Genomic DNA, 20,993 nt, shown 5'->3' with positions numbered 1-20,993 from the left:
GAGCTGCTACCGACAAGGAGCAGCAGAGGAGCGCACGACATAGAGAAGACAGGGCCGAGCTTCTGACGGCGTACGACATGGTGTCCTGCAGCACGACATGGCCGAGCGCAGCAAGGAGCCAAGGCGAGGTCGCGGACGGGATGCAAGACGACGGCCATCGCAGGGAGTTGGGCACAACAGCACCGTCGGCATGGGAAGAGCAGAGAATGACGGTTAGCTGGCGAGCACCGGCGAGGGAGGAGAGGCGGCTTGAAAAAGGAGAGCAGGTGCTGCGCATGAACACCAGCCTGGGGCAGAGGTTGAGAGCTGGGCAAGCTCCACGGCAGCTAGAGAGAGTGAGCTGAGAGAGGCGAGCAGGAGCGAGCTCCACGGCGGGGTCGGCGGAGACCAGCGCCGGACACACTAGTAGAAAAGAGCTCAAAGCCTGTGGCACCCATAAATTATCACTGGCGGTTTAAGTTACCGCTCGCTAGTAAAAAAACCAGAGATTTTACACTCCCGCCGTCAGGCTGCCGAAATTTCGCCCCGGCGATCTTCTCCGCCGTGCGCCACCGTCGTCCTCGCCGTCGTCCCCGCGCCGTAGGTACGTTCCCCTCTCTCTCTCTCTCTCTCTCCCTTCTTCGACTTCGTTCGCGCTCGGGCATGCCGCCGCCGCCGTGCACGCGCCGCCGCCGCGCGCGTGTAAAAACCCTAGCTAGGGCGCGCGTCTCTGCAGAGAGTGAGAGAGAGGGAGAGGAGAGGAGAGAGGGAAAGGGAAGAGAGAGGAGGGAGAGGGAAGAGAGAGGAGAGGAGAGAGGGAAAGGTAAGAGAGAGGAAAGAGAGAGGAGGGAGAGGGAAGAGAGAGGAGAAGAGAGAGAAGGGAGAGGGAAGAGAGAGGAGGGATGGAAAGGGAAGAGAGGAGTAGATCACCAACATCTCCGACGATGAAGATGAGGAGATCGATTGGACGACACTGATAGACGACGAGAAGTAGAAAAGTAGAAATTACTATATATGTTCTAATCTTAGTATGATATTATATATAAGAACTTAGTATGATGGACGGCGTATTATGTAAGAACTTAGTATGATATTATATATATGTTCTAATCTTTTGTTCCAATCTGATAAAAGGGGTACACAACTCGATAATATCCGTACGAATCTCCCTCTCTCCCTCTCTATACGTTCTATACGACTCTCCATCTCTCTCTACATCATATACGACTCCTCCTCTCTCCCTCTCTATACGTTCTATACGACTCTCCATCTCTCTCTCTCTATGTCCTATACGACTCTCCCTCTCTATACGTAACTCGATAATATTCATATCACAATATTAGGGGTTAGGGTTAGGGTTAGGGCTTAGGGTTAGTGTTAGAGGTTAAGGGTTAGGGTATTTGTTAATATGAATTTAATTATTGCTTATGTTAATATGTGTTAATATGTATTTGTATATATATAGCTCAATGAGTTCTCCAATCAAGGACCAAGGATTAGGGCCCGACCACATGGACAAGAGTGTTGCTCAAGAACAATCCAGCAGTGAAGGATATGAAACGCCTAGCGACCCTTTTCCTACCACTAGCATAGATAGGGCCGCTGCGCGTGAGTTGCAACGTGACCCTACTTATGATCCACAAGACCATGAGGTAAATTACACATCCTTAATTTCGTGTGTGTACCTAATTAATTAGCTGATTTCACAATGTCTATTACACATGCATGATTTCTTGTGCATTTTATTACATGAATAGGAGGTCTTGTCTCAATTTCGTGCGATGCTCGAAAAAGCTGCGGCACGATACCAAGACGCACCGGAACCGACCCAAGACGCACCGGAACCGATCCAAGGCGCACCGGAACCGACCCAAGGCGCACCGGAATCGACCGAGACAACCACCGAGAGGTCAAGGAAAAGGAAGCAGAGCGATCGGAACAGAGGTGATAGGGGGCTAAACAAGTTTCTTGACAAGACATATAAAATCGCAGACGTGAGCCCGAATGGTCAGCCCCTAGCTCCAGAAGAGGCACTGCCTAAGTTCCGGAATGCACTTGGGTTCTTAGTTAGAGATAATCTTGACATCACAATCCGATAGTGGAGAGATGTATCAGATGATGTCAAGAATCAAATGTGGAATAAGCTAATAACGAGGTTCGTTTTGCCTCGGGGTTCAGAAGAACTCGTGAAAAAATACACAATGAAGCAGTTTGCAATCAATTTCTGAAACTTGAGGTCTGAGATGAATACAAAGTTTGCAAAGAAAGACCTAGACCCGACGAAAAATATAAAATCTCAGCAGGTCAGTGGGCAGTATTTCTAGAGCAGAGGAGCAGCCCTAATTTCATATCGCTAAGTGAGGCAAATTCAGAACTATCTAAGAAGAACAAATACCACCACCACCTTAGCACAGGTGGTTACAAGCGTCAGGTTCCTAAATAGAGACAAGAAGACGCCGAGAAGAAGGCTACAGAGTTGCCGACGCTGTCCGAGCAACTTGGTGAAAGGACAGCTAATTGGATCCATGCTAGAAAACCAAGGGAAACTGAGTCTGGTGTATCTTTTGATGATCCCACTGTCGAAGAAGCGGCAAAAAACATATATGCAATTGCAGCTAAGCAGAGCCAAGGAACATTTAAGCTGCAAAGGGAGAGAGACATTCTAACGGCTGGTCTCGGTAACCCTGAGCATCCTGGTCGTGTACGAGGAATCTCATCTAAGGAAGGATGGAAGGAAGGATTCGGACCACAATGGGAAGGTCTGTACAAGAAACGTGATCAATACAAGGAAGAGATGGCGAATTATTTTAAGGAGGAGACCAAGAAAGAGTTCAAAGGCCTGATGTCTGAAATGCTATCGAATCCTCCTCTAGAATTGATGCAGCAATTGGAAGGGATTGGACGGAGCCTCGCGTCAGACACTGTTGATTTGGCCGATCTCGAGGAGTCCGCAAAAAAGGCTGAGGCAATGGCCGCAAAGATAAAGAAGCCAACTAAGGCAGATAATAAAAACGTGCCTAAAAAATATGTGCTAGGCAGACCACTACTCACTTTTGAGAAACTAATGAAGGTCCCGGCTAATATTAAAAGGTTGCATGATTGATACATGCGGGCATCTTCAGTTGGCATCGACACCATCAGTGTCAATATACCAGCCCATGCTTTTATTGGTTCAAATCAAAAATCCTTTGTTGCATTCGAGGACATGTGGTTAATGATGAACCTTCAGAGACTCGACGTGCAACTTGTAACCATATTTGCATTGTAAGTGTCACTCATACTGCACATATATGTGTTATTATTAGTGAGTTGTATAAATTTTCAATATCTGACATGCACGTGTGCATTGCAGAATACAACATGATCAGCAGGAGATCCTTTATGGTACCAATCCCAATGCTAGTGCCAGTAAAAGGGTTGGGTATCTCAACCCAATAAAGATATGCGAGGATAACCACAATTTTAGAATCGGAAAAGACAACGAAGCATTACAGGGACTAACGGACGAAGAAATTGAGGCGCGTATCCAGGATCTGAAGAAGGATTTTGAAGCAAGATACGCCACCTACATAGGACACGCAATGCTTCAATTTCAAGACAGGGAATCCATAGTGGCCCCGTACAACTTTAAGTAAGTGTGATTTTGCATAAATAAAATTAATAATTTTAATATACATGTATCACAAGTTTGATTCGTACAGGGACCACTGGATATGCTTCTTCATTTATCCTAAGGTTGGAAAGGTGCTGGTGCTCGACTCCTTGCACACCGAGCCTTCGGCCTATTCAAAATTCCTCGGCATCTTAGAGCTGTAAGCCTTTTCTATGCATGCATACTTATATCGATGAGAATTGTAGAATAACATGGTGATTCTATATGAGATCACAGGGCATTTAGGTTTTATAAGCTATGAGGTGGAAAGTACGACACGTCCAAAAAAAGGCGTGCCACTAGACATCCATTATAACTGGCCGGTAAGTATGTGAATTTATGAATACATATCATACATGTACGTACATAGGACAATGTTGCAACTAAATAACCAATCTCCTGTTATATAGTGCCACAAGCAACCACCCGGATCGGTCCTATGTGGGTTCTACGTGTGCGAGTTCATGAGAATGAACGAACGATACATCACGAACCCTGGCAAGGTATTATTAGTAATAGTCACGTATGTATTTATGTCATTAAAGATGCAAATGTGTTATTATTGAGTATAAATAGATGATGTTTATAAACTTCCTTTACAGCAATTTCAACAGGGAAGCCCGGAGAACTTGACTGAAGGTGCATTGTATGGCATAGTTGAGGACCTGTGCACATTCATATTGAAAGAGGTCATTCCCGCAGAAGGGAAATATCACGATGCTTCCGGAACATTAGCTTTGCCAGAGTTTAGAATACTAACAGAAATTAGTAGACTATCTTTTAGCCGAGATAGTTATTAGAGCTTTCGTGAAAACTTTGAGGTATATAATGTGTGATGCATACATGGTTGTAAACAAGACTTTGATGTATATAAATGTATGATAGAATTTAATTCCATGTTCCTTTTAATATCAATACTACATGTTTATCAATATCAATATATATATATATATATATATATATATATATATATATATATATGTTTGTGTGTGTAAATATATATAAATTTCAGTACTGATTGAAAATTTTAAAAAAGGCGGAAAAACTTCCACTGGTGGCTAAATAAAAAAACCGTCAGTGAAAATACAATTTCCACTGGCGGTTTTTTTAATAAAACCGCCAGTGGAAATGCGGTTTGCTTAAGAAAACTGCCAGTGGAAATGGCGATTTCCACTAGCCCCTAACACTGGCGGCACTGAAAACGTCAGTACAGCTCTAAAACCGTCACTATAGAGCCTCTGTGTACTAGTAACAGCGCCCAGCGCGCGACGTGGAGGGAAGCAGGAACGCGCGCACCTGAAGCCGAGCGCGAGAGAGAGGAGCGGTGTGGCCATGGGAGATGGGCTTGGCGAGCACCGGTGTCGGATCGCTTGGCTAAGGATTAACTACAGGGATCTGGCATCCCGAAGCTTGAGCGTCCTGAAGCTTAAACGTGCAGATCAGGCGCAATAGACAACGGCGGCATTGAGGAGCTCGGCTGGCGAGCTGAGGAGGAAGGAGAAATGCTGCCGGCGTGCTACGTGAGCGAGAAGCTATAGAGATGAGCGCTACACGCGACTTGTACTGGAGCCCTGTCAAACAGTGAGCAGGATAATATTCTTCCGAAGAGCGGCGAGTGCAGATAACGAAGAGAAGCTAAGCGGTGGCAAACAAATATCAGAGAAATAGATGAGGTTAAAAGCTTGTGGATTGGGGATAAAGAACTAAGGGAGTCGTCCAGAAATTGACGTGATGACGTGAGGGAGATGGATTTCCAGGCTGATGTCCACGAACCAAACGACAACGCATAAGAAATAAATGGTTGAGCGGTGGGAAGATAATCCTTCACTTCTCTATTTTTTTTTAAATTGAAACCAGATAAATCTCAATTATCCTGAATATTAGTGTCGCCGTTTCGAGACCGGGGGTCCCTCGGGCCGACGAGTGAGTGTCGCCGCGTGCCCCAGCCCAGATGGGTCGAGCGCGAGGGCGAGCGCGAAGGGGGGAGAAGCGAGGCGGCCGGAGACCGGCGTGAGAGAGGTGGGAATCCCGCGGCCTTCGTGTTCGTCCCACACCCAGGTCAGGTGCGCTTGCAGTAGGGGGTTACAAGCGTCCACGCGGGAGAGGGAAGCGAGCGGCCCTAAGAGAGCGCCTGTCTCGTCCTCGTCCCGGCGCGGCCAACCCCCTCTAAGAGGGCCCTGGTCCTTCCTTTTATAGGCGTAAGGAGAGGATCCAGGTGTACAATGGGGGGTGTAGCAGAGTGCTATGTGTCTAGCGGGGGAGTGCTAGCGCCCTAAGTACATGCCGATGTGGCAGCCGGAGAGATTTTGGCACCCAGCTGGTGTGATGTCGTGGCCGTCGGAGGAGCGATGGAGCCTGGCGGAGGGTCAACTGTCGGAGCGGTTGGGTCCTTGCTAACGTCCTCTTGCTTCCGTAAGGGGGCTGAGAGCCGCCGTCGTCATAGAGCAGGCGGGGCGCCATCATTGCCTATCTGGCGGAGCTAGCCAGATAGGACACCGGTCTTGTTCCCTGCGGCCCGAGTCAGCTCGGGGTAGGGTGATGATGGCGCCTCCTGTTGACGTGGCGAGCCTGTGCCCTAGGTTAGGCGATGTGGAGGCTCCTCCGAAGTCGAGGTCGAGTCTGTCTTCCATGGCCGAGGCCGAGTCCGAGCCCCCGGGTCGGGCGAGGCGGAGGTCGTCGGCAGAGGCCAGGGCGGAGTCCGAGCCCTAGGGTCGGGCGAAGCGGAGTTCGTCGTCTTCTGGGGCTGAGCCCGAGTCCGAGCCCTGGGTCGGGCGAAGCGGAGTTCGTCGTCTTCCGGGACTTAGCCCGAGTCCGAGCCCTGGGTCGGGCGGAGCGGAGTTCGCCGTCTTCCGGGGCTGAGCCCGAGTCCGAGCCCTGGGTCGGGCGGAGCGGAGTTCGCCGTCTTCCGGGCCTTAGCCCGAGTCCGAGCCCTGGGTCGGGCGGAGCGGAGTTCGCCGTCTTCCGGGGCTTAGCCCGAGTCCGAGCCCTGAGTTGGGCGGAGCGGAGTTTCCTATGGTGCCTTTGGCAGGGCCTGGCTGCCTGTCAGTCTCACTCTGTCAGGTGACACTGCAGTCGGAGTGGCGCAGGCGGCGCTGTCCTTTTGTCAGGCCGGTCAGTGGAGCGGCGAAGTGACGGCGGTCACTTCGGCTCTGCCGGAGGGCGCGCGTCAGGATAAAGGTGTCAGGCTACCTTTGCATTAAATGCTCCTGCGACTTGGTCGGTCGGTGCGGCGATTTAGTCAGGGTTGCTTCTTAGCGAAGGGAGGGCCTCGGGCGAGCCGGAGATATGTTCGCCGTCGGAGGGGGGCCTCGGGCGAGACGGAAATCCTCTGGGGTCGGCTGCCCTTGTCCGAGGCTAGGCTCGGGCGAGGCATGATCGAGTCACTCGAATGGACTGATCCCTGACTTAATCGCACCCATCAGGCCTTTGCAGCTTTATGCTGATGGAGGTTACCAGCTGAGAATTAGGAGTCTTCAGGGTACCCCTAATTATGGTCCCCGACAGTAGCCCCCGAGCCTCGAAGGGAGTGTTAGCACTCGCTTAGAGGCTTTCGTCGCACTTTTTTGCAAGGGGACCAGCCTTTCTCGGTTGCATTTTGTTCCGGTGGGTGCGCGCGAGCGCACCCGCCGGGTGTAGCCCCCGAGGCCTCGGAGGAGTGGTTTCACTCCTTCGAGGTCTTAATGCCTCGCGTAATGCTTCGGCTGGTCTGGTTGTTCCCTCATGCGAACTGGCCGTAGCCCGGGTGTACGGTCGGGGCCCAAGTTCTCGGGCTAGTATGTTGACGCTGTCAACGGTTCGGCCGGAGCCGGGTTTGCGAGAGCAGCCCCCGAGCCTCTGCACAGGGCGAGAGGGCGATCAGGGACAGACTCGGCTTTTTTACATACGCCCCTGCGTCGCCTTTCCGCAAGGAGGAGGGGGGAAAGCGCCATGTTGCCCTCGATGGGCGCCGAACATGGTGTCTCTAGTGAGCTGCAAGCGGGTAATCCGAGTGGACGTCCGTGCCCCGTTTGTTAGGGGTCGGCTAGGGGTCCAGAGGCACGCCCAAAAGTACCTGCGGGTGATCTGCCGGACCCGGTCCCCTGGCGACGGGGTCCGAGGGCTCGATGCCTCCCTCTGATGGGATTCCGTTACAAGATCGCTCCCGCTGGTCTCGGAAATGTCCTAGGGTACCTCGGGAGCGCATCCCGAGCCTTGGTTATGTATCGAACGTACCCATGGTCATCCCTCGCTCGGCATCTGAGGCGGCTGTGAACCCTTCGGGGGCCAGCCTTCGAACCCCTGATCAGTAATGGGCGCGGAGCCCGAGTAGCCTGAGGCAGCCGTGGAACCCTTCGGGGGGCCGGCCTTCGAACCTCTGACCAGTAGTGGGTGTAGGGCCCACACGATCTGAGGCGGCTGTTGAACCCCTCGGGGGGCCAGCCTTCGAACCTTTGATCAGTAAGGAGGCTCGGAGCCTGGTTCCTTCACGGGGAAGGATCCTTTTCGGGGTATCCCCCTTTCCCGGTCCCTGTTGCAAGAGAGAGAGAGAAAGAGGAAAAAAGGAAAAGGATACGAAATCGAACGTCGTGGCATACCTTTTTTTTGGCGCGGTTATTACGGCGAAGGCGAAGCGTCGCCCGCTTCTCCTGCCAGAGGCGCCGCCTGTCCCGCCGCGGAGTTAATGCGACGGGGCGAGTGGTTGGCGGGACGGCCGTTGCGCGTGCGCGAGCCGTTCGAGGAACGGATCACGGGCGCGTTGTCTTCACGCCGTGAGAGGGGGTTCTCTTGCTGCCCCCGGATGGGACGTGAGCTAGGCTGACGACGTGACCGCTGCCCCCGCCCGCCTGCCACCGTCATTACTGCCGGCCCATTTTTGACCGCATTGACCGCCGCGCCAGGCTGGCGCTGCTGGGTCGTGCGCTGGGTCGCCTCGAGTCGCGGTATTGGTTCCGCAATCGAGGAGGCGCGGTGGTGGCGCAAGTGGCGGTGCAGTTGCTTGCATGAAGCATCCGGCGCGCTAGTTGCATGACGCGTGGGCCTGGGCCTCCAGGCTGGGCGCGTTGGGAGTCGGAGAAGCGCGTCCACTTGGCGCGGTTGCATGCCGCCTGCATGGCCGCCCGCCTCTTTCGCCCGTTGGTCTGGGCAAAAGTGGAGGGTCACTTGTAACCGCTGGGCGGTCGTGTGTGCCGCGCGCGGCGGTTTGGCTTCTTCTGCTCTGAGCCGGCTTGCATGACATGCGGGACCCAGCCCCCGCGCCGCTGGGGAGGGCCTTGGAGCGTGTTGGAGAAGACTCAGCCCGTGACGGTTGGGGGCGCAAGTAGGGAGAGTTGCCTTTAAAAGGAGGGTGAGGGCCTCGGCGTACTCCACGCACTCCACGTCGCATTCGAACGCGTGCTTGTACGTGGGGCCGACGGTGATGACCCCGTTGGGGCCCGGCATTTTGAGCTTCAGGTAGGTGTAGTTGGGGACGGCCATGAACTTCGCGTAGCATGGCCTTCCCAGTACCGCGTGGTAGGTCCCCCGGAACCCGACCACCTCGAACGTCAGGGTCTCCCTTCGGAAGTTGGAGGGCGTCCCGAAGCAGACGGGAAGGTCGAGTCGTCCGAGGGGCTGGACGCGCTTCCCGGGAATGATCCCGTGGAAGGGCGCAGCGCCTGCTCGGACGGAGGACAGATCGACGCGCAGGAGCCCGAGGGTCTCGGCGTAGATGATATTGAGGCTGCTGCCCCCGTCCATAAGGACCTTGGTGAGCCTGACGTCGCCGACGACGGGGTCGACGACGAGCGGGTATTTCCCTGGGCTCGGCACGTGGTCGGGGGGGGGTCAGCTTGGTCAAAGGTGATGGGCTTGTCGGACCAGTCTAGGTAGACTGGCGCCGCCACCTTCACCGAACAGACCTCCCGGCGCTCTTGCTTGCGATGCCGAGCCGAGGCATTCGCCGCATGCCCACCGTAGATCATGAAGCAGTCGCGGACCTCGGGGAACTCTCCTGCTTGGTGATCTTCCTTCTTGTCGTCGTCGCGGGCCCTGCCACCCTCCGCGGGTGGCCCGGCCCTGTGGAAGTGGCGCCGAAGCATGACGCACTCCTCGAGGGTGTGCTTGACGGGCCCCTGATGATAGGGGCACGGCTCCTTGAGCATCTTGTCGAAGAGGTTGGCACCTCCGGGGGGCTTCCAAGGGTTCTTGTACTCGGCGGCGGCGACAAGGTCCGCGTCGGTGGCGTCGCATTTCGCTTGCGACTTCTTCTTGCCTTTCTTCTTGGCGCCGCGCTGAGTAGACGCCTCGGTAGCATCTTCCGATGGGCGGCCCTGGGGCTGCTTGTCCTTTCAGAAGATAGCCTCGACTGCCTCCTGGCCAGAGGCGAACTTGGTGGCGATGTCCATCAGCTCGCTCGCCCTGGTGGGGGTCTTGCGACCCAACTTGCTCACCAGGTCGCGGCAGGTGGTGCCGGCAAGGAACGCGCCGATGACATCCGAGTCGGTGATGTTGGGCAGCTCGGTGCACTGCTTCGAGAATCGCCGGATGTAGTCCCGGAGAGACTCTCCCAGCTGCTGTCGGCAGCTTCGGAGGTCCCAGGAGTTCCCGGGGCGCACGTACGTGCCCTGGAAATTGCCGGCGAAGGCTTGGACCAGGTCATCCCAGTTGGAGATCTGCCCCGGAGGCAGGTGCTCCAACCAGGCGCGAGCGATGTCGGAGAGGAACAGGGGGAGGTTGCGGATGATGAAGTTGTCGTCGTCCGTTCCACCCAGTTAGCAGGCCAGGCGGTAGTCCGCGAGCCACAGTTCCGGTCTCGTCTCCCCCGAGTACTTTGCGATAGTAGTCGGGGGTCGGAACCGGGTCGGGAACGGTGCCCGTCGGATGGCCCGGCTGAAGGCCTGCGGACCGGGTGGTTCGGGCGAGGGACTCCGATCCTCCCCGCTGTCGTAGCGTCCCCCACGCCTGGGGTGGTAGCCTCGGCGCACCCTCTCGTCGAGGTGGGCCCGACGGTCGCGATGATGGTGCTCGTTGCCGAGGCGGCCCGGGGCCGCAGGCGCGGTGTTGCGCGTGCGCCCGGTGTAAACCGAGGCTTCCCGCATGAATCGGGAAGTCGCGGCATGGGGTTCCGAGGGGTATCCCTGCCTTCGGGAGGCAGAGCTCTCGGCCCGTCGGACCGTGGCGCCTTCCAGGAGATTCTTGAGCTCCCCCTGGATTCGCCGACCCTCGGTGGTTGATGGCTCCGGCATCGCGCGGAGAAGCATCGCTGCTGCGGCCAGGTTCTGACCAACCCCACTGGATGCGGGTGGTGGCCTGATCCTGGCGTCGTCGGCGACGTGGTGCTGAAGGCCCTGGGGTAGGTGACGTATTTCTCCGGCCGGGGGTTGGCCCGCTCATGCCTGCCCGACGTCCCGGCGGATCGGCTCAAGCGCTCCTGCTCCCTCGTCGAACCTGGCCTGCGCCCCGTGGACTTGCTCGAGCTGTGGGTCGTGACCCCCCGCCGGAACGGGGACCATAGCTAGCTCCCGCGGGATGTCAGCGCGAGGCACCAGCCTAGGGAGATCGCCGTCCTCCGGCATGCCGAGATAATTGCCTTCGGAGGGACCCCCTAGATCGACGTGGAAACATTCGTGGCTTGGGCCGCAGTCCTCGTCGTCAAGGCTGCGGCTACCGTTGGAACAGTCGGAGAGGCAGTAGTCACATGCGGTCATGAAGTCCCGCATGGCACTGGGGTTGCCAAGTCCAGAGAAATCCCAACAGATGCTGGGGTCTTCGTCTTCCTCGGACCCAGAGGGCCCATAGGTCGAGACGTCCGTCAGCCGGTCCCAAGGCGACCGCATGCGAAACCCCAGAGGGTTTGAACTCGCCTCTACGAGAGCGCCCGCCAAAGCAAGGTCGCTAGGCGGGTTGAGGCTGAATCCAAATGACGTAGGATGGAAATCGGTCGGTACCTTTTGGTCGACGAGCAGCGATGAAGTCATGTCGGGGACTGACTGCATCGTCGTCTCAGGTATGAGGGCGACGTCCTGCAGGCTCTCTGCGAGCGCGCTGGCGTCGTCCGCTTGCTCGGGTTTGGCGTGTCGCGGGGAGACGGCGCTCGTCTTTGTCTCAGGCGCGAAGTCGATACCCGGCGCACCCCTCGTTGGGGTGCCGGCGCTGTCGACTCGCTCGACAGCCGACGAGGCGTTGCCTCCTGCTTGGCCTTGGTTGCCCCGCCTTCCCCTCCGTCGGCGGGGAAGAAGGCGGGACGAGCTCGAATGTTGTTCTTCCGCCACGCGGGGAAGACGTCGTCGATTTCGCCGCCGGCGGGCGGGCTGTCGGCCGCCATTGTCGTTGTCGCACGGCGGTGGAAGGAGTATCATGTCGTAGCTGCCGTCGAAGGACATGAACTCAAGACTCCCGAAACGGAGCACCGTCCCGGGTTGGAGAGGTTGCTGGAGACTGCCCATCTGGAGCTCGACGGGAAGCTGTTCGTCAACACGCAGCAGGCCCCTACCTGGCGCGCCAACTGTCGGCGTTTCGAGACCGGGGGGTCCCTCGGGCCGACGAGTGAGTGTCGCCGCGTGCCCCAGCCCAGATGGGTCGAGCGCGAGGGCGAGCGCGAAGGGGGGAGAAGCGAGGCGGCCGGAGACCGGCGTGAGAGAGGTGGGAATCCCGCGGCCTTCGTGTTCGTCCCGCGCCCAGGTCGGGTGTGCTTGCAGTAGGGGGTTACAAGCGTCCACGCGGGAGAGGGAAGCGAGCGGCCCCAAGAGAGCGCCTGTCTCGTCCTCGTCCCCGCGTGGCCAACCCCCTCTAAGAGGGCCCTGGTCCTTCCTTTTATAGGCGTAAGGAGAGGATCCAGGTGTACAATGGGGGGTGTAGCAGAGTGCTACGTGTCTAGCGGGGGAGTGCTAGCGCCCTAAGTACATGCCGATGTGACAGCCGGAGAGATTTTGGCACCCAGCTGGTGTGATGTCGTGGCCGTCGGAGGAGCGATGGAGCCTGGCGGAGGGACAGCTGTCGGAGCGGTTGGGTCCTTGCTGACGTCCTCTTGCTTCCGTAAGGGGGCTGAGAGTCGCCGTCGTCATAGAGCAGGCGGGGCGCCATCATTGCCTATCTGGCGGAGCTAGCCAGATAGGACACCGGTCTTGTTCCCTGCGGCCCGAGTCAGCTCGGGGTAGGGTGATGATGGCGCCTCCTGTTGACGTGGCGAGCCTGTGCCCTAGGTTAGGCGATGTGGAGGCTCCTCCGAAGCCGAGGTCGAGTCTGTCTTCCATGGCCGAGGCCGAGTCTGAGCCCCTGGGTCGAGCGAGGCGGAGGTCGTCGGCAGAGGCCAGGGCGAAGTCCGAGCCCTGGGGTCGGGCGAAGCGGAGTTCGTCGTCTTCTGGGGCTGAGCCCGAGTCCGAGCCCTGGGTCGGGCGAAGCGGAGTTCATCGTCTTCCGAGACTTAGCCCGAGTCCGAGCCCTGGGTCGGGCGGAGCGGAGTTCGCCGTCTTCCAGGGCTGAGCCCGAGTCCAAGCCCTGGGTCGGGCGGAGCGGAGTTCGCCGTCTTCCGGGCCTTAGCCCGAGTCCGAGCCCTGGGTCGGGCGGAGCGGAGTTCGCCGTCTTCCGGGGCTTAGCCCGAGTCCGAGCCCTAGGTCAGGCGGAGCGGAGTTTCCTATGGTGCCTTTGGCAGGGCCTGGCTGCCTGTCAGTCTCACTCTGTCAGGTGACACTGCAATCGGAGTGGCGCAGGCGGCGCTGTCCTTCTGTCAGGCCGGTCAGTGGAGCGGCGAAGTGACGGCGGTCACTTCGGCTCTACCGGAGGGCGCGCATCAGGATAAAGGTGTCAGGCTACCTTTGCATTAAATGCTCCTGCGACTTGGTCGGTCGGTGCGGCAATTTAGTCAGGGTTGCTTCTTAGCGAAGGCAGGGCCTCGGGCGAGCCGGAGATATGTTCCCCGTCGGAGGGGGGCCTCGGGCGAGACGGAAATCCTCCGGGGTCGGCTGCCCTTGTCCGAGGCTAGGCTCGGGCGAGGCATGATCGAGTCACTCGAATGGACTGATCCCTGACTTAATCGCACCCATCAGGCCTTTGCAGCTTTATGCTGATGGGGGTTACCAGCTGAGAATTAGGAGTCTTGAGGGTACCCCTAATTATGGTCCCCGACAATTAGGATCATCAAGACAAGATGCAAACAAATATTTATATCTATAAATATAGTTCTACTAGTAAGTTTGGGCGAAATATAAACGGTTGAACTATACGACATCGGCTTCAATAATTTACTATGTGTGATTTAGCTGAAGTCGGCTGGAACATTATCCGCTAATGTACACTCAATTTCGTCGCCAAAATAACGTGCTTCGCCAAAATAACGTGCTGAAGAAACAATCCAATAAAAAATCCTTAAATACGATGTCCCGGTTGACGAGAGAGGACTAAATTATTTTACACCCCAAAAACTTAGTCGTCGACTTCTGATAATTTTTTACCAGTCATTTATACCCGTCATTTGTATCTGGGTGAGACGCAATTGGAGCGAACCACGACACTGGCTTCGTTATTTTAATTTGCATTCGTTTCGGTTAAATTTAGGCAAATTTTGCCCGCCATCTGAACATTTGACTAGAGAGCAATTCGATTAATAATTCTATGCCTTATATCTTGGATATAAACGCGGTCAAAATTATAAACTCGAACTATTTCCGAAATCGCATTCACGCTCTCGACCAATCTGAACAGCACCGGACTCGGCCCTTTTGAAGGTTACTAAAGTCCGAACTTTGTGAAATATTTTTAGACTGTGCTTAATTTGGTGGATACTTTCATGGCTCAGAATGAGTGTTCGAGTTTGACACTATATAAATGGGTTGGATTAACATGTTATCTGAGGTACACATATTAAGTTTTCTGCAGTTACAAACAGGGAAATAGATTAACTATAAATACTCGGTTTCGGCTCTAATCATCTCGGTCCGATTTAACTTTGCATTAAACCTTTTGTCGTTGAGTTCTAATTAATTTGCTCGGGACAAAAATCACACGGCTGATTTGAGCTTTCCAAATTCCTATTTGTTTCGTTGATAAATTTCAAACCAGCATAAGGCTCGACATTTCAGGCGATTATTTAACTACGAGTTTCACAAAATATTTTAGACGGTTCAGACAAGTGGAGATAGATAAGATATTTAAAATCGTAATAGGCGAAGACGATTAGAATTTAGTGATGGTTATATTCATCGATATCCCGTTCTTAAGTTCGTAGTCGATGTCGAACAGGAGATAAACACCTGGGGTATTACAACCCTCCCCCCATAAAAGAATTTCGTCCCGAGATTCGGAGCGAAAGACTTTTAAGAGTAGAGAAGCATGTAACTCCTGTCCATACCAGCGATAATATAAAGCAGTTCCAAGCGAAGACGATTATCTCAGGATGTGGTTTCTCTAGTGGATATAGCATGTGTCACCTTAAGCTAATTTAGAGATGTCCATCAGTAGAGACAATGTCTGCCACAAGAACACATAAGGTTCCATGTGTGCAGTTTGCGTTTTCTGATGACACTATACTATCTGAGTCTGTTGGGAGAGCGGTAGTTATGCGACTTTATCCCAACAGAACTAGATGCAACCTCTTGGGTAAAAACACACAAAAAGAGGTTTACCCACCAGTGGTCATTGGAAATTCATAGCACATAAGACGAGTGTGGATGTCGAACAACATCACAGTTCACTCATGTTAGCCAGAGAATCCAAGTCCAAGAAAAATGATAGAGACTCGAAAAATCACCAGTGAAGGGATCTATAGATGTTGACTTCGCTGTAACACCCTGAATTTGGGGGTATAAAATTTCTTTGCTCATATTCACAAATTCAGGTGTTACTTCCTTTTCTCATCCTTCCTAATTCTTTTCTCTCTCATTTCTATAGGAGCTAAGTGCTTATTTTACTTGTACTTATAGTCTATTATGTTAAACCCTAAGGGAGTATGAATTGTTGCATCATGTTGAACCCTAGATTTCACTTTTGTTTGGTGCATAATTCTCAAAAGGTCTAATTTGGATTTTGGGGCTCATTTGAATTTGAATCAAATAGAATAGGTAAAAAGAAAAGGGAAAAACAATTCAGAATAAAAGAAAAAGGCAAAGAGGCCCAACCCAGCCGCCCCCTCGGCCTTTCGGCCCAGCCGGCCCATTCCCGCGCGCGCGCCTCTTCCCCCCTTCTCTCTCTGCGCAGCGGGCCCGGCCTGTCGGCGCAGTCGCCTTCCGCGTACCCGCCTCCCTCTCTCACTGCTCGCCCGGCCCCACCTATCGGCGCTGCCGCTTTCCCCCGCGCGCCCGCTCCCTCGCTCTCTCTCTGCCCGTGGGCCCAACCCGTCAGCCCCGCTTCTCTCGCGCCCGCACCCGTTTTCTTCTCTCTCTCTGCGTTGCGGGCCCGGCTTGTCAGCCCCGTCGTCCCCGCGTAACCGCCGCCGAGCTGCTCGCGCCCGCCTTCCCCGCGCCCACGTCGCGCGTGGGACTCGCCCCACCTCGCCCTCGGCCACTTGTGCCCCGAGCCCCACTCGCCCTCACCCTCTCCCCCCATTTGCGCCCAGTAGACCCTCTTTCCCCCTCGCTGCGCGCACGCAGAGCGCCGCCGCCATAACCCCGCCGTCCCGAGCTCGGTTTCTCGTCGCCGTTGGAGCTCCGCCGCGCCCTTAGCCCCGGTGAGCTCCGCCCCGGTGTCCGCAACCCGGAACGCGCCCCAATTTCCCCTTCCCCTCCCTATTTCTCTCTGCCCGCGCTCACCAGTCGTCCGCCGTGCAGCCGCCACCGTCGACCCGGGTCCCCGTCGCGCCTCTGTCGCCGCCGAGGAGTCCCCGGAGCCCGCCTTGAGGTAAGGGACCTCTCCCGCCCCTATCGCCCCTTGTTTTGCTCTCTGTTGCGTTTGATTGCTCGCCGGAGTAGAGTATTCCCGCCGCCGAGCCGCCCCGCCGTGAACCGCCCCCCTCCGGTGCCTCTGCCCCGACCCAAACCCCACCAATGGAGTCCCCGTGCCCTCCCCGACCTCCCCGACCACTCGGATTGCCCCAGAGCCCCGCCAGTCGCCCGTGCCCCTCGTCTCCGGCGAGCCCTCCGCCGCGGGGACGAGCGCCGCCGCCCCAGCTAGCCGTAGGGAAGACCCAGGCCGCCCATCCGATCTCCGCCGTTCAGCCCAGATCGGGCGGCCCTGATTCAACTCGCCCGGACCTAATCCTGGCCGTCCGCCAGAGATCCAGCGGCCCAGGCCCACTGCCCCCTCACCCCGTCCCTCTGCCCGTTAGGCCCCACTTGCCAGTCTCCCGCGCGCCCGCGCTGTCCGGCCGGTCCCGCCTGCCAGTCGCCCGCGCCCGCGCTGCCCGCCCGGTCCCGCCTGTCAGCCCCGCGCCCGCGCTGTCCGCCCGGCCCCGCCTGTCAGCCGCTCCCGCCGCCGCGCGCCCGCGCGCCCGCCCGCAGGATCTAATCCTAGCCGCCGATCTGAGATCCAACGGCTGTAGGCGCCCGATACCCCTTCGCCCGCGCATTTTCTTAAAGAGCCCCCCTGTTTTCTGGAAATTGCGCCCGCCGTCCCTGGTTTCTCGCAGTTAAGTCCCTGGCCCTTTTATTTAATTAAAAATAAGTCCTTAGGGTATAATTTTAACCCCTAAACTTGTAAAATTCATAACTTTGTCATATGGACTCCAAATTAGGTGCTTCAAATTGCAAAATGTTCATAATATAATTATCTATCTGTTTATGCAATGTTTCCCTGCTGTTTCCATGTATTAATTAATAGCTAATCACTAGGATAGGATTAAGACTATTGAAACCTTATTTAAGATAATTGGAAATGAGTAGACTTTAATAAAAGTTGGATTACTTAAGTTTAGGGACTTAAACACCTAGGTTTAGGAACTTAAACCAGGTAATTATTTAATCCCACCACTAACTTAGACCTGATTAGTGGATAGTGAATCACTTTGTGTAGTCCTCTACCCCCAGACCTAGGGAACTTTAGAGTGCCTATCCCTTTTTTTGTTATGAACTTGTGACCCCTCTCTGCTGCATATGTTTGGTATATTGTTTTTGTTTGTTATTTTCCCAAGTGCATAGTGTGAATGATTGCTTTGCGTAGACAACGAGCAGTCTGTGTTTCCCGAGGCAGTTGCAGAGGAAGTCCCTGATCAGCAGTTTGGTGAAGGCAAGTGTCCTCTGTCCCATTATGTCCTATTCATTTATAACTTACTACCCCGCATTACTTACTTGAAACCTAAGGATTGACTAGCTTTACACTTCACTTTGTCCTTGATGACCTATTGGGTTGTTATGGTTAGCACTTTGCTATTGCTTTAACATAATCAATGAACATGATGTGACTATTTATGATACTGTTATCCTGATGATGATGATGATCTTGTGATACTCTAGGGGGCTCAGGCTGTTTCCTGAGTACCTCTCCGTAAGGACTGGTTCGTTGAGAGACCACCCGGGATAACAGTGCAACCATGAGGGTGAAATGGGATGCCCTTAGCTGATTAATTAGATGAACTAGAGGTGTAGTTGCTTAGCCGTCGTGCCGTCAATGGGGTCCAGGCACAGTGCTTGCTCTGCCGAGGCTGAGTGCCGAGGTTCTTTCGTTTTGCTCTTTGTTAGTCACTCTCCTGCGGGGAGGGGTACTGTGTTTATCAAACTGGAGAAACCTAACGGGCAGCTATGATCTCTAGGGAATCTTTGTAAAAGCTACATAGTGATGCCCTGCCGGACCACCTAGGTAGTGGTCAATGGGGATTAGCTCTCCCCGGGTAGAAAGGGAATCATGACTCATGGGTAAAGTGTGCAACCTCTGCAGAGGGTAGTGAAACTGGTATATCAGTCGTGCTCACGGTTAAGAGCAGCCTTGGGATCCTCTTTGATTAGAGATACAGATAGTTCGAGATACAATGATTATGATATGGTTTTGGTTCGACTATGATGATGATGTTCCTCGACGAGGAAATGGTTTACGGGTTGGTTAACGCTAAAATCTGGCTTCTACTAATGATAAGTACCTGACCAACTAAAAGCAACTGCTTGAGCCTAACTCCACATAAAGCTAGTCCACCTCAGCCAAACGGGACATTTGCTGAGTACGTTGATGTGTACTCATCCTTGCTTTACCACAAAACACCAGGTTGTCCGCATTGTAACCACTGCTCGGGAGAAGGCGAAGCCGTGGAAGGAGACTTCCAGGAGTTCCAAGACTACGATGAATTCTAGGAGTGGGTTGGCGGCAACCCCCAGTCAGCTGCCTGTGGAGGCTTTATCTTTACTGCGTTTCGTTTAGCACTTTGATTTACCTGTTAAGACAATGACTATGTGGATGTCTATGACTCTATGATGTAATAAGTACCCTTTTATGTTATTATTCGAGCATTGTGTGATGATGTTCATTTATGTAATCGCTGTGTACGTGAGTTCTGATCCTGGCACGTACATAGTTCGCATTCGGTTTGCCTTCTAAAACCGGGTGTGACATTCGCTATCAATCCACTTTTTCAAGCACTAAACATGACTCGACCTGATCACTCATGCTGGAAAGCACACGTGAGATGATCGAGGCATGACTAGAGCGATGATTAGGTGGTTATCAGTCGACTTGACTTAATTCTTGCAAGCTCTTCCTTAGAATGGGTTAAACTAAAGTGAGTTTAGACAATTCGATAAAACGATCTTAAACTCAATCTTTGATCACAATGCAGTTACAAGTTAGTAATACTAACTTGTTGAGCTACTTTTGACATTAAGCAAGTCCTCTTATTATCCATCGGCAATCCAATGGTCGAGAGTTCACTTTGGTTAACAGGAGATCATGCACTTGGGTAGAAATCCATTTGGTCGGGTTGTTCATCCGTTTCTTCATGCGAGATGAACTGGCTTGGTTCGGGAATACACGGATTAAATAAGAAAGCGAATGAACAAACTCCTGCATCTCAGCAGCAGGGAAAGCCAATCTCCATTTTGAAAACTACTCAGTTTTCTCTCAATACTAAAAAAACTTCAAGGCTTCACCTTTACAACAAAGCATGCAAAGGGAACTTGTATACGTGCAGTCACTACCAAAGTCAAGGGAAAACAGACCACACAAATGGATTGAACAAGGATGTCAGTATACAACAGATACTCCACCTGTAAGAATAATTACAAGTAGAGAGACAAATAGATCATGGCCCGATGAAATGAACAAGGCATGGCCATAACCTAAATTGGTTGATGAAGGGAGTACGATGGGAGACTGTTAATTCAGCCCCAAGCTTATTTCTATGCCCATCATAGAGATCACAAGGTCAAGGATTAGTATCTGACTAGATACGGAGGGAAAATAATCATAAGATTAAGTTGGTATGCCTTCGATAGATATGAGGAAACCAAAGGCATCAAACTCAAGAAAATGATCGGACATGTCTTTCCTGGGTTAGGTTGATAAAGCAACATGGCGATCCTTAAGAACAGGCAAACTGGATAAGGTACATCAGCTTGTGCCAATCGAACAAGGGCATGATCTAGGATGGAAATATGACAACGGGCTCGAGATCCTAGCTTTAAGCTCATGCACATCTTGCGTTGGATAAAGAAATTATCCAAACATCCATTTGCATGAGTTTAGTCATGGAGTGATAATGGAAAATTCAAATTTGGTTCATGGTTCACTAAATACGAACATGGCCTAGTTTTGGGTTTAGGTAGGGGTAGATATTGAGCCAGTTTGGCTCGTTATGGCTCGGCTCGTTATGGCTCGTTATTGTAACGAGCCAGCTCGGCTCGGCTCGTTATATTAACGAGCTAAACATCTAGCTCGGCACGGCTCGTTAGGAAGCTCGAGCCAGCTCGTTAGGCTCGCGAGCTACACAACTGTTGGGGGCCTTCGTCCTCCGAAGGTCCTCAAAAACATTATTTAACAATGTCTTCCAAGTGTGACATATAAACAGGTACCTTTGAACTCGGGTTAAAAGCATATACAATGTAAAAAGCATGATCGTGACGAAGGCTGGAGTTGCTCCGAAGCTACGTGCAAGGGAGCTTCGGCTAAATAAGCGAAAAAAAGGAACCGACTTAAAGGGGAAAAGGCTATCTAGTCCTCATAGAGTTGTCCATAAGTCAATAGTAAATATTAAAGGGCATGAATGTAATTTCTCATAGGCTGCACCCTGTGCCTATAAATAGATGAACAGTACCCCCGTACTGTTCACGCTGATTTGTACTCACTCGTGCATCACGCTTGTACTATTTTCTTCTGTCAAGCCGAAGGTACAAATGTGATTGTGCCTTATTCCTGTTTATTTATGATAATATAATATAAGATGAGTCAATAATGTTTCATAATCATTCATGTTGTTTCTTATGTTTCACATACTTCTCCTTGCATTAATATATACTGCAATGATGAAGGTATGTCCTTCATGACCTTCGTCTGAAGA

The sequence above is a fragment of the Zea mays genome, chromosome 3 (genome assembly GCF_902167145.1).
Source record: "Zea mays cultivar B73 chromosome 3, Zm-B73-REFERENCE-NAM-5.0, whole genome shotgun sequence".
NCBI lineage: Eukaryota > Viridiplantae > Streptophyta > Magnoliopsida > Poales > Poaceae > Zea > Zea mays.
This window is presented reverse-complemented; position numbering follows the sequence as displayed.